Source organism: Pan troglodytes, chromosome 8 (assembly GCF_028858775.2).
Source record: "Pan troglodytes isolate AG18354 chromosome 8, NHGRI_mPanTro3-v2.0_pri, whole genome shotgun sequence".
Lineage (NCBI taxonomy): Eukaryota > Metazoa > Chordata > Mammalia > Primates > Hominidae > Pan > Pan troglodytes.
This window is the reverse complement of record NC_072406.2, coordinates 63,628,550-63,641,255: the sequence shown is the minus strand read 5'-3', so window position 1 is coordinate 63,641,255 and position 12,706 is coordinate 63,628,550. Positions and strand designations below refer to the sequence as shown.

At 36.9% G+C, this 12,706-nt stretch overlaps 1 protein-coding gene and 1 pseudogene across 7 annotated transcripts in view; both read right to left on the bottom strand.

Annotated features, from left to right (window-relative positions):
• Positions 1–12,706, bottom strand: part of PRKG1 (protein kinase cGMP-dependent 1) — a 1,291,606-nt gene that overhangs the window by 1,043,960 nt on the left and 234,940 nt on the right. The gene's annotated exons all lie outside the window — the stretch shown is intronic.
• LOC129136188 (ras suppressor protein 1-like) overlaps positions 1–12,706 on the bottom strand; it is a 172,261-nt pseudogene that overhangs the window by 147,437 nt on the left and 12,118 nt on the right. The window contains exon 1 of the transcript XR_008537532.2: positions 1–12,706. This exon is cut by the window's left edge and continues 147,437 nt beyond it; it is cut by the window's right edge and continues 12,118 nt beyond it. The product of XR_008537532.2 is annotated as a ras suppressor protein 1-like (transcript).

The following is a 12,706-nucleotide window of genomic DNA, read 5'->3' as shown; positions in this document are numbered from 1 at the left end:
TAAGCAGCATGATTTGGAAAATTAGTTTATAACAATTCTTATTTTCCAGTATTAATAGTAGACTCAAATTTTTTAAATAGAAGAATATGTAATTGTCTACCTTACAGATTAGCAATGAACAGTTTCAATGAGAATCTTACCATTACCACATAGAAAATACTTAACAATATGTAAACATACTATAGATATTGTTAAGTGAGATAAATCTAGAATTCATTTGTACCAATATTACTGTCTAAGGCTACATCTAACCATCTACTTGGAAGTCCCAGGGACTTAAACTTGTCAGGGATCAAGGGCCTGAAACACTGAAGTCAAGAGAAGGATATCAGTGCTTTCTTTTTTTTTCAGAAATACATGAGAATATTTACTATCACTTTGTCAGAAGTGTTTTATAATCCGAACCTTCTGTCTTTATAGATATTTAGGGAGGTACTGTGGCAAGCATTTTATCAAAACATTTTCCTTTAGTTAGTTAGTTAATTATTCTCAAAGATCGAAGGACTTCAATTTGGATGTGTCCTTTATCTTTCGGAGAAGCCTGCTCTGAGCGTGGGTGCCAGTCAATGCTGTGTATGTCATCTGGGACACATAGTAAGGATTCCTTTGGGAGTGAGCTCCATACTCTCTCAGACCACTGAAGTTGGTCTATCTGTTCCAACATTAAGGGATAACTAAAATTTTTAATCTTTCCTAAATGACAGATCCCACTGGATATGCAAATGTGCCCTGGGGCCCATGGATATTCCCAGCAAATCTCTGTGTGTTCCCGGAGCATGTGTCCCTAGAGCCCTGCGCTTTCATTCTACACACATTTTAGAGCAACTCTTTGGCGCCAGTAGCTACCAACGCCCTGAGGATACCAAAATATGAATGTGGAGATCAGAATATCATTTGGTAAAAATGAAATCAGAACAAGAGACTTTGGTAAGGTAAAACATTATTTAATGTCATCAGGCAAAGACAGTTGAATTACAGGGATGACTTGCCCATGAGAATGGAAATATTCAATGTCCACTGCCTAGAGTTAGAAAGTGTATGAACTTTGTTATCTGAGCAGGTGCAGTCCTGAAAATAAGAAGGGCACTGTTAATAGTTCTACCCCAACAGGCATGAACCAGAACAGTCCTGAGCAAAACAGGAAGTCTGATTACCTTAGCCAAAACCTTCCACATCTGTCTTCACATCAGGAAGAGCCTTGTGACCAGAACTCTACTGGGATAAAGACTGTCTAACTACCCTTTATGACTGCCTCTGTTGCTTCTTTATGTAGGTTAATTAATTCAAATGGGTTATACTGGCATCTCACAAAACTGGAAAGAACCTGATTCATGGCTGAGCGTGGTGGCTCATACCTGTAATCCCAGCACTTTGGGAGGCTGAGGTGGGTGGATCATGAGGTCAGGAGTTTGAGACCAGCCTGGTCAATATGGTGAAACCCCATAGTCTCTACTAAAAATACAAAAATTAGCTGGGCATGGTGGCACACACCTGTAGTCTCAGCTGCTCGGGAGGCTGAGCCAGGAGAATCGCTTAAACCTAGGAGGTAGAGGTTGCAGTGAGCCAAGATCATGCCACTGCACTCCAGCCTGGGCGACAGAGCAAGACTCCATTAAAAAAAAAAAAAAAGAACCTGGTTTATTGGATAGATGAACATCTATACTATCGCCCAAATGCATATTCGGAATGCAAACTACTTTCCTCATTTCTGAGTTCACAGGGAGGTGGGAAAAATATCACATGAAAGCTGACAAATACTGACAACAAAGACACATGATACCACAGGAAATAACAAACATTTCTACACTGTGTATAAAAATAATATAAAATGGCATTTGAATTATCAGTATAACAGGTTATCATTGCAGAGTTAAGGTCAGCAGTTAAGGGTTATCAAATTTATTGATTAATTGGCTCTCCCCTGTCGATGAGGTAGCCATCTAGGTATTTTCCCTATTGTACAGATAAAGAAAGTGAGGCTAAGAGGTCAAATGACTTCTGAAAAGTCATACTCTGGAACTAAAATTAACTGTTCTTATTCTTAGAACAGTGGTTCTCAAAGAGCATCAGTACCATCTGGGATCTTGTTAGACTGCAAATTCTCAGTTCCACCCCAAAGCAGCTACACCAGAAACTCTAAGGGCGGGACCAGCAATCTGTTTTAACAAGCCCTCCAGGTGATTCTGATACATTCAAAATTTGAGAACCATTGACCTTGGGAAGAAAGAAATCTTGCAAATTTCTCTCCCCTCCAAATATTAATTGGTTCTCTCTTTTTTTTATTTTTCATTTTTAACCATTTCTGATGGAGTTTTTTCTAAATTGCTTTACATACTTTCCTGGTTTCTTAGAGGTGTGTGTATATAATTTAACCGATTTTCACCATTTTGATGACTTAGTTTTTAATTTTTAAATGGTTTTATCCTTTTCATTTTCATCTCTCCCTGTCACTTGCTCTATCAGAAAATCTCTGTGTAACAAAAACAGAAAAGTAAGCATCTAGAATTGTATTTTAAAATTCGTCATAAATTAAAAAGTCATCATAAGATTTCGGAAGAGGTCTTGCGGAGGAATGGCTTCAGCAGTGGGTCTTTATAAAATCCATCTCCCGAGCATTAAGTGACAAAAACCAAAATAACTTTCAGCAAAGGCAGACAGTAATATACAAGATGATATGCAGAATGGCAATTATTAGTATTTTCAAAGAAAAGAAGTTTTTTTTTGTTTGTTTGTTTTTCTGCAAGATGTAACGTGATTTAGAACAAATTGCCTGACAGTGACTTAAACCTAATGGGGCTCTATAAATATTTGGTGAAAGAAAATCTGCCATTGTGTCCAAAGAGGAACAAAACAGTAATATTTAATCTTAAATTTGAGAAACAAGTAAGCAAATATCTGCCTTTCCCAGATACCACAATAAGTAACAGAAAAACAGAATCATTTCAAAGAAGGCTTGGCCAGGGAGTTGAAAGCTCTTCTTCTTTGAGCAATTGTGTTTCTATGGAAGGTAACTCTGGCTTCCTGCATGGAATATTGTTCTTAGGAAGAATAATTTGCTCTCTAACACTCTTGCCATAGTTAGGTATTACGGAAAGTACTGGCTTGAATGTCCATGACCAGGACATATTCTGGTTCTTTGGAAATAGAAAATCAAAAACATTAATGATTTTATTTCAAGCTACTTACAGATAGTATATACTCTTAGGTAAAATGTGTCTATTCACAGCCTATAAATTGTTAGAAAAAATAGTGTGTCCAATATATTTGATCATCAATTTAGCAAAAATCGTAAGTTATTATACTGTGTTGTTTGTTTTCGGTGAAATATTTTTATTTTTTTTCTTTTCCTTTCAGAAATAATACTTTTGGTTGACTTGAATGTTTATTGGCTAGGACTCTAATTAAGGAAAAAAATACAAAAAAAGGATGCAAAATATTAATTCCTATTTAGAAGGATTTTTTTTTCTAGATTTCCTGCTACTGCTTTACTTTCTTGTTGCTGAAAGAAAATTATTTTGTCGTCCTGTGTTCTATTTAATGTGGAGAATAAAAATGCCAAATTAATGCTATGTATTAATGAAGCAGAGATAAATCCTGTTTGGTAAGAAACCCTAAAGGTTCAATTCCAACCCAGCTATCAAATCTAAGGCTGATTTTTATTGGTTTATTTTTGCCTTAAATGTATTCAAGCAATATTTGTTCTAAAAAAAATTTGTAGGGAGGTAGATATCTTTGTGAACAGGTTGAGCTCTCCTTACAACGAAGCAGCAGCTTCTATCTTTCAGTGCAATCTGGGCAGAAAAGACTAGCTCATCACAAAGCAGAAAAGGGATTCATTAGTTAAAGGTGAGGAGTGGCCCCAACCATAAGCAGAAGAAAATTGTCTGACACAGAAAGACGGGTGGGTTCCATAGTGAGGAAGTGGGTTTTACTACCATGCAGAATCTCAAAAGGCGAGAGGATCTTTGAAAACCTTTGATGAATTCAGAAAGACTGACCTTAGCACCAAGACCCTGAGAAGTTAAGAAGCTTATTTAAAGTCACACAGTGGGGCAAAGTGTTCCAAGGTCAGATTGGGCACTAAACAGGCTCCCAACTTGAAATGGTCCATATGAATTTGGAAAATATGCATTTCAATTCTAACTCTGATAAGCTAAAGAGACCGTTCCCTAAATTTTCAGGATGACATAAGATCTCCAGACTCTTGAGAAAATAAACTGATTCATAAGAAGAATGTAACAAGACACCTGAGAGTCACAGGGCAAATTCATACCTACTACCCACAGAGAACACTAGAATAAAAGATACTGCTTATTGTGGAATCGAATACTAACATCAAGAAAATGTTTTGTTAGACAGCAAAATCTTTCTCACTAGTCTCCCTTAAAGGTATAAGAAGATTTCTTAAATTTCCCTAATTTATCTCAATCACCTATTAAGGATCTCTCTCACATGCATTTATCTGAGTCCTAAGCCATACACTGAGGTAATGAGTTTCATTTATCCCCTTTCTAGTTGGTAAAGTGGCATTGCTTATTTGAATGAAATTAAACCTTTTTGAGTGCCATCTGGTTCTGATATTGAAGAATTTGGTGAACACATCCATGTTTACTCTAGACTGATAAGCCTTAATAACATTCCATCTGGAATACATTTCCCATATCAGAATGGTAACTATTTTTATTAAACCCTAATACTGAAGGTTGGCTAGTCTTTTTGGTTATTTAGAGGCTTTCCTTAGAACAATCTCATATTGCAGATTTCAGTGTAGAAATAGATCTCAAGTCATAGTTATGCACACAGGATTATATTGTAAAATGGGGTGTTCTCATGAAGACTGTTTTGGTTACAGGAATAGAATTCACTCAAAGTAGCTTAGGTAAACAGATGGTTATTATGTGAATACAACAATGTCAAACGTGGTCTCAGAGAAACCGGAGTGACAATGTCAATCCTGACATTGCTCCTTCTAGCTCTCTCTCAATTCTACTTCTATATTCTCCACCAGGTTCTTATCTTTGCCTGCTCTTTCCATCTCTACCATTCACATTCTCACGCATATGTATCTTGCATATTCTCAGCATGGTCAACTACACAGCCCATTTTGTACACTGCACTGCAGTTTTGGGGCTCATCACTGAATATCTTGAGTCTTTGAGCCCACTTTGTTCAAATTCTTGAGAGAAATAATCTGCTTTACCTCTGTTGAATGAATAGGTTAGCTCCCTTTTGATTAGGCTCCATCCCTGACTGACTAATCATAGCTAGAAATGGAAATGGGTCACCTGATAAGTGCAGCTGACACTTCTAGGAGCCAAGGTAGGGGCAGGTTGATTCTATTGAAGGAGCTGTGGATTCAAGCAGGCAAAGAAACGTGTGTAGCACAGGGGAGGACAAGAATTTGCACTCGATTTTAAACATAATGTCATATATTCCAGAAACTGTGCCACCACTTCTATTTGAAACTTTTGTCAAGAATTTTTTTTTCCATTGCACTGAGGTACCATCATAGGTCTTTTCTCTCAAAGGACAACAAGACAGAAAACATTGTCACTGTGTCTTTTTTGTAGGTTTTTGAATGACAATTGGTATAGAATAATAATCATTGGGGTGTAAAATGTTTATTGTTATAGGGCTTGAAAAATTTAAACACACATCGCATATCCATTTTTTCAAGTCCATCACCATCAAGCGTCCCATTTTGCATCAAAGTGTCTATTTCAAACAGTAGCATACCATACCTGGCAAACAGCTGCTCCTTCAGTAACCAAATCTAATTCCTTATTAGAATAAAAGATGGCACAGCCAATCTTTCTGCTTTATTACTCATATCTGCAATTATTAATCTGTCTCTCATTAAAAGGCCATATGTTAGGTTTTGCCAACAAACTAGCACAGAGGTTCAGCTGAAGTACATTGTCACAAATAAATCAGTCTGTTCTACTTTTAGAGTCCTGGATACTGGCTCTACTGGAATTCACAGATTTATTTTGTACATACACATGCCCACAGAAATTGCTCCCCTACATGCATAAGTCTCCACTGTGAACCTCTTTTTAGTACCTTTAGTTTGCCAAGTGAAAAGCATTCAGTCAGAACCACTTGGCAATGTGTCAGTTTGTGCAACCACGTAGGACAATAAAAATATGACTGTTTACTGTTTTCAAAAATAGAGGCAGTAAAAATGAGACTGGTATTCAATGACCTCACCAAAAAGACATAAAACCTCAGATTGTTAAACAGTGTGAAAACCTGTATTTTTATTTGGGCTTTTGCCAGATTCTCTAATAAATGTCATTACATGACAAGGAACAATATATTTAGATTGCAATGTAAAACTTGGCTTGGTAGCCACTAACAGCTACCAGATCAGTTTATCAATTCTCCAGAAAACATCACATCTAGAAGTGTTGTAGGTAAAAAAAAAAAAAAAAAAAAAAATGTTTCAGATGTTGCCAAATAATTCCAGAATGGTCTGAGCTCAACAGAACGTCTAGTTTGAAATGGAACTACTCAGTGTGCATATGCGTGGCCAGGTCATGTTCAGATGCAGAACTCCATAAAAAAGGATGATTCCAAAGAAAGGTAAATTCCGTACACCCTAAGTACAAGAAAAAGAATCCCAGATTCAAGCAGCAAAGGAATGACCATTCACTTTGTAGTGGAGAGGGTCTGTGCTTTGAGGAGACTAAAAGTTAGGCCTCCTCCTCAGGGGACAGCCATGAGATTGAAACACACAATTTGGCTGCTCACTCTGACATGGCAATATACACCCTGAATATTGCATGAATATTGAAGCTGTATGCAGCTTTGACTGGGTCTATTTTAATGTGCTCAGTACCTGGTTTGAAAACTCATGTTACCTTCCCTTACTGCCAGTAATGTTTCCGAGTTTTAATTTTAAGTAGGAAATTATACAACTTTAGTAAGAAAGTAACCAGGGATTGCCCCCTAAAATTTAACTTCCCCAATTTTTAACGTAAAACATGTTTGCTGTAATCTAGGCTTTGGAGACTCAGCCTAGAGTCTTTTTACCTCCTGAAGTAAATGAGGGCTTTTCCCTCCCTTTTCACTCCCAGCAAGAAGGGCTGAAGCCAACCTAGCTGACTAGGACATGCAAAGGTGAATTCCAGACTTAATGGTTTACAGTAACCAGGGCACTGGGGACAGCTGAAACTCATGAGGCTTCAAATTGGAAGCTCTCTGCAAGTGCACTTAAAAATGACCACATTTTTCCTTTAAAGTGCCTACAACCAGCCCTCCACATTCATGGGTCCTGCATTCGTGCATTTAACCAATCATGGATCAAATATATTTGAAAAAAAAATTGCATCTGTACTGAACATGTGCAGGCTTTTTTTTTTCTAGTCACTATTTCCTAAACAATACAGTATAACAACTATTTACATAGCATTTACTTGTATTCATTATTATAAGTAATTTAGAGATGATTTAAAGTATGTGGTAGGATGTGCATAAGTTATATGCAAATACTATTTTATGCCATTTTATGTCGAAGACTTGAGCATCCTTGGATTTCAGTATCCGTCAGAAGTCCTGGAACCTATCTCCCATGGATACTAAGGGACAACTGAATTTAACTCTTTAGTATGGACCAGACATTTTTCACACATGAGTGTATCTAATTCTCACAACCACATAAAAGGGTAATATGTATTTTATGAGGTTTTTAAAAAATTATATTAGTGCTACATCTTTTTGGTAAAAATACCAACAGTAAGTAAAAGTATAATGTGAAAAGTAAATACTTCTACCCCTATGCACACATATATGAATCACTCATCAAAATTCCCAGAGGTACCCATTAGTGCCAATGCTTTGAGTATCTCCCAGAAAGCCTCTATGCATGTCTCTTTGTGCATATACCCTTCTGAAACTATTTTATTTCACATGGTATCTTGAACATTTACCTATATCGAATTCATGTTCCCATATCTAATTTCCCACAACTAATTCATTTTTATTCTCTTTAGTGGCCACTGAATAAATGTTCTTTCATTTACTTAGTTAGTTTTCTGAACATTTAGTTTCTAGTTTTTATTATTACTAATAATGCTGTAAAGAATATCCTTGTACATGTTGAAAAATAGCACTTACAAGTGATATTGCTTAGTTAAAATTAGGAATATTTTAAATTTTGATAGACACTGCTAAATTTCTTTTTCTTTCTTTCTTCTTTTTCTTTTCTTTTCTTTTTTTTTTTTTTTGAGATCGCCTCACTCTGTAACCCAGGCTGACAGAAGCAGTGGCACAAACACGGCTCACTGCAGCCTCGACTTCCTGGGCTCCAGCAATCCTCCCACCTCAGCTTCCCAAGTAGCTGGGACTACAGAAGCATGCCACCATGTTAGGCTAATTTTTATTTTTTGTAGAGAAAGAGTTTTGCCACGTTTCCCAGGTCAGACTTGAACTCCTGGGCTCAAAGCATCCACCTGCCTCAGCCTCCTAAATTGCTGGGATTGTAGGCATGAGCCACCACACCTGGCCCATTACTAAATTTCTGAACTGAAGCTTTTAGTCCCATTTTTATGTGTTAGGGAAACTGAGTCTTGGAGAGACTAAGATACATTTCAGTGGTCACAAAAGCTCATAAGCAAACTTGTAGAGTGAGGATCTGAAATTAAGGTTATCTAGCTCTGAACTTCACCACTTCCACCCTTGTCACCTGACTTCTTAAAACCTTAAAGTGACTCTCAGCCTAATAGTAGTCCTTAAATTTCTGGAAGAAGTAGTCAGTTTGGTACTGGCATGGACAATGGAACATTTATTCAGTGTGAGACAAACTATTGACCAATACCTTCTTATCTGGGAAATGAGTTTCCAAAGGGGTTTAAATATATCATTTATTCACTCATTTATAAAATAATGTTTGAGTACCTCCTCTCTGCCAGGTATGGTGCTTTACCATGGAGACCCTTGCTGAACAAAATTGACAGGTTTCTACATTTTAGTGGAGGAGAGATGTATTAACAAAATCATCATAAAAATTAATGTAAAATTATAGCCAACCAGTACAAACATGTCACTGATATCTGAGCTGATAAGAGGATTTGACACAGACAAGGTTAGGATTCCTGGAGGTAATGTTAATTGAGTTGAAATCCAAAGGAAAGGTGGGAGTGAGTAGTGGGAAAAGGTAGAAAAACGCATTTCACTCCAGGTAAAGGAATAGTCTGCATAATGGTCATGATGGAAAGAAACAGTGCAAGTTCCAGAGACTGGACAGGGCAAAGCGTGGTTATACAACAGGGATAGAGAAAATGTAAGCAGGATCCAGGCCACGTAGGGCTTTATTAGTCTGGGGAAGGAGTATTATCTTCGGCAAAGTGGGAGGCATTGAAAGGTTAACAGGAAGGTGTAAATCACTGTGGCAGCACAGAGGAAAATGATTACTTAATTCCTAAAGCAAAACTCTTCAGTATATTAAATGTACATCGTACATGCAATTGAAAGCAGCAACTTTTCTAAGAAGAAACTCCACATGCCTAAAAACCACACCTGATGCCCACTAGTGCTCTCTTGGTCTCCCCTCTCTCTCTCTTTCTCCCATAAGTAGGAAGACAACAAAAAGCAATTTACTTAAATGACCTTAAATCTAAAGATGCAGTAAAAATTATCACCATCATGATCTGGGGACAGGATTACATATGAAGAGTTAAATTAGAGAGCTTTCCAAATAAACTTAGCTGCAAATGCTGACATCAATTTAAAATTAACCAACTGCATAACCAGTACAAGTAGCCACTTGGGGAAGCAAATTTCAGGAAGAATCCACTTAGACTAAGAGAGTGTGGCAGCTGCCTCAGAAAAGAGACCTGTCACTTGCCCCATAACCTCAGCTTCTCTGAACATTCTAAGCAGTAAGGCTTTCCTACAAAGGAAAGTTTCCAAAGGGCAGACACAATAACATAACTCGTTGGCTAAATGCATCTATCCCAGACCTTTAAACAACTGAAAGAATAATCGAGACATAAACTGTATGCACAAATGAGAATGCTAGCTTCTGTGCCAAAGAATGTGTGATTTCAACACCTGGTACCGTGAAGCCTCCAGTGTAAATCTCAAGTCTAGGTCACTTTGCTTGACACATGAATGCTTCCCTGAGATTCTCCCCACCCCCTCCAAAAATCCCTAAAGAAAATGATCCAGCAACTGGAAGATGTTCATACAGGTTAGAGTTGCTCTAAAGTAGAATAGTCTAGAGATGTCCGTGAGATTAAATTCAACCTCCACAGTCGTTTGGCACAACACTCAAGGCCCTTACTTGATAGTCCCTGCTGTGATTACAAGCACTTTTGTGCCACTCTTTCTTGCCCTCTCATCCCTGCCACACCTTATGCCCCAGTCACAGGGATGCTTTACCTGATCTCAGCAACACTAAGCTGCGCCTCTTGGTTCATGTTTCTTTCTCCACATTAAATTCCCTTCACTGTTGCTGAACTCTGGCTTTTCTTTTAAAACCAAACTCTAAAGTCTGGTCCGGGAGCAATTCAACATTTTATGAGAACCAGCTGCACACCAGGCATTTGGGATACAAAGATAAATAGGCCTCAATTTTTGTCCCTCAGAAGGTCATATTATGATGTGTCTTTACATTCCTAGTGGCTAACAGATTGCTGTTAGTAAATAATGTTCAACAAGGTAAATTGGATATATCCAAACAAGAATAATAAATTGAGGGTACCAGCATTCAAAAAGAGAACAAGAACACCTGAAGGGCTAGTGTGGTGTGCACCATGCTATTATAACACAGGGCATACACAGTATCCTCAAGAATTTAGGATGTCCTGCACCTAGGGAAGAAAATATATTGTTATAGAAATCATTCATTCATTCATTCACTATTTTCTCTTTTGATGTGCAAGATATTATGCTAGGCACTATAAGCCTATGATGACTGACATGTCTCTATCAAAAGAACTTAAAGTAAAGGGATAGGATATAGATACATATATATATATATATAAATATATGTACCATATATAAAACATATATATTTATAATATATATAATTATTCCTGTACATTACACAGGAATAATTATTAAATGACTTAAAGTTCTGTAAGAGTTCAAAGGTGAGAGATTTCCTCTAAATAATGGAGACATATTATCTACTTATCCTCCACCTCAAAAGCGCTGTGGAATCTGATGCTGAATGCCTAGTGGAAAATGTCACCAAGTGGTCAGTGGGCTTGTCCAATTGTTGCTGGGACACCTATCCACATCAATAGTTGAGTATCTCCTGAAAAATACTCAATTTCAGTTTCAGACTACTATAAATCTTAGTAATTTATTTCTTTTACTGAGCCAAAATATATTTTCCTGAAACTTCCATCTGTTAGTCCTATGTCTTGCTCTCATTTCAGAGTTAATTCATTTCTTCCTCCACATCCATAATTTGAAAAAATTAAATAACTGTTATTCTCCATAGTTTATTTCTGTGGAGTTCTTGGATCTGCCTTCTTATTCAAGATATGAACTAACCCTCCTAGTTTCTAATATCCTCAAATTGTATTAGTATGCTATTAAGCTTCTCTGTGAATTTATTAATAAATATATTGAACCAGACCAAAGTTTTCATCAAATTGGCATTAATGAATAACATTGCTACAGTTGATTATTCAAACAGCCAAAGATCTGCCTAACAAAATTATCACTCAGCTTACAGCCCTCATACTCATTGATAAAGATATTATAGGGAACACTGATGCACATCTTGCTAAAAACCAGATACACAACATCCATGACTTTCCAGTAATCTATCAGCCAATTAACTCATGCAAACAACAACAATGTAAAGTTTGACTCCATGACTTGATCATAGTGAATCTAGCTGAATCTTAGTAATCAACTTTTTCTTTCCTAAAAAATAATTTTGTAAATAAATAATCTGCCCCACATTATGCAGAATCATTTTTCTGTTTGTTCGTTTGTTTTTGCAGACAGAGTCTCACTCTGTCCCCCAGACTAGAGTGCTGTGGAGTGATCTTGGGTCACTGAAACCTCTGAATCCTGGGTTCAAGTAATTCTCATGCCTCAGCCTTCTGAGTAGCTGGGACTACAGGTGCCTGCCACCACACCTGGCTAACTTTTTGTATTTTAGTAGAGGCGGTGTTTCACCGTGTTGCCCAGGCTGATCTCAAACTCCTGAGCTCAGACAATCCATCCACCTTGGCCTCCCAAAGTGCTAGGATTACAAACATGAGCCATCGCGCCCAGCACAGAATCAATTTTGATTACTTAAATAAAGATGAGGGGATCTACATTATTCCCAGACTTTTTCTTAGAAGTTAAAAGAGTACTAGTTTCTGTGCTCTAGCAACTATTCTATATTCTGTGAGTTCTATACAGTGAATCTAGAACTTTTCTAAATCAGTATTTTTTAATGACAATGAGATTTTTTAAAGTCTCAGTTTATAGCCACATTCACTTAAAAAGCAACACCTTCACTATAGAGAAATACATACACACTGAATTTATATTATTATTAATAATAATGTATTTATGTATAATAAACAAAAAGTTAAGAAAACATAATTTTCTACTTTAGCAATGGCAGAGATTCTCAAAACAAAAGATTAAAAAGGAAAATAAGCTAAAATATGCTTCCCTTTGTTTTGAGGAAATGAAGCATATTAAACAAGCAAATCAGCAGACAAATATGGGTTCCTGGTAGAACTTTCTT